We start from the raw sequence: 1803 nt of genomic DNA on the forward strand, positions 1-1803 counted from the left end.
AAAAGTAAAAATACATATTTAAATACTTAGCAGGAAAACTACCCCACAAATTTTATATATATATATATATATATATATATATATATATATAAAATCCATTTTAAGTGTGTCCAAGTATGAAAAAATAATCTGTGCCAATTATGGGTTTTTATACTGAAGATAATGGGAATGACTGTGAGAAGGGAGTTTAATATGGAAAGGGAGAAAATTAGAAGGAACCCTGGGGTGTCAGATTAGAACTGAAGGCATTAGTTTGAATTCATGATTTCCAATATATAGACAGAGAAGTAAATTCAGATGTTAGTATATGCACATTGTGTGTGTATACCTGTTTACATACTGCAAATATCCCCAAGGTGAGGCTTCTAGGATGACCAGGGACCAGGCCAGGTGAGTAATACCACCATAATAAGCACACTTAGCACTCAAAAGCTTAGCTTTCAAATAATTTTGCTCTGAATTAGAATAGAATAGAAAAACCTGGAAAGACTTCTTGCTCATAATCTGTACTATTCAGGAGGCTGATGGAGGAGAATCTCAAGTTCCAGGTTATCCTGGGAAACTCAGAGATACCCTGTCTCAAGATAAAAAATAAATAAATAAAAACAAAAAGGGCTGGGGTATAACTCATTGGTAGAGGTCTTGCCTAGCACATATAGATCCTGGGTTTGAGAATTTTTCAAAACAGAAATGTTGAGTTGGGTGTGGTGGTGTGCACCTGTAATACAAGCTACTCAGGAGGCTAAGGCAGGAGGATCACAAATTCAAGGCCAGCATGGGCAATTTTGTGAGACTGTCTCAAAAAGGGCTGGGGTTAGAGCTCAGTTGTAGAGCACCCCTGTGTTCAATCTCCAGTTCCACAAAACAAACAAACAAACAACAACAAACCCAAAACAAACCAAAAAAAAAAAATTTTTTTTTAAAAGTACAATTTCCTTTTTCTTTTTACGTGATACAACTCAAAAAATGTCAAAAAAGAGGCGGTGTGTTCCTGGTACCTCGGAGGATTCTGGAGCCGGAGCATCCTAGACATCCTCCCTCAAGGCGGACGAGTGGTTTTCGAGACCCGTCCAGACCTACAGTATACCTGAGGTGCTGGGCGGGCGATGCCAGCGTACCAGGTCCCCTAGGAATGTCCTATAACTTAAATCCAGAGGAAGACAGATGGATGACCCAAAGTGTCTTTTGCTGCTATAGAAAGAGCAGAGCACTTACCAAGCATTATGGTGCACACCTGTAATCCCACCTACTTGGGAGGCTTAAACAGGAAGATCACAGGTTCAAGGCCAGCCTGGGCAATTTATCAAGACCATATCTTAAAATGAAAAGGGTTGGGGATACAGCTTAGTGATAGAGTGCTACCTCAATTGTGGTAGGAAAAGTTATACAAGGAAAAAGAAGAACAGCACTTTTGTCCACATAGAAGATGGAAATGCAAAGAAAAGTTAATTGGGGAGAGGAAGATGGCGGCGAGGGGAGTGCATTGCCCCCGTGTGCTGCTTCACTGTGTGGGAGTATGACAAGTCAGGACAGCTAAAGGCTATCTTGTTAGGAATTTCCAGCAATAGTGGGGTGCTCCGGAACCTGGAGGAAGGATTTCCATCGCACGAGGATCGGCTACGGGGACTCAAACGCGAGAGGTTTGTCCCACGGAGGGTAACACTGCTTATTCAGCAAATTGCCCCGCGGCTAGAGTCTGCAGCGCACACTGGGAAACGAGGAGATAGCGACGCAGGGATACAGCGCTGCAGTTTCTGCCAGCCGTGCAAGCACCGTACTCAGGGCTGAATTCTGGGTTCGAGA

This window comes from Marmota marmota, unplaced genomic scaffold (assembly GCF_001458135.2).
Source record: "Marmota marmota marmota unplaced genomic scaffold, marMar, whole genome shotgun sequence".
Taxonomy (NCBI): domain Eukaryota; kingdom Metazoa; phylum Chordata; class Mammalia; order Rodentia; family Sciuridae; genus Marmota; species Marmota marmota.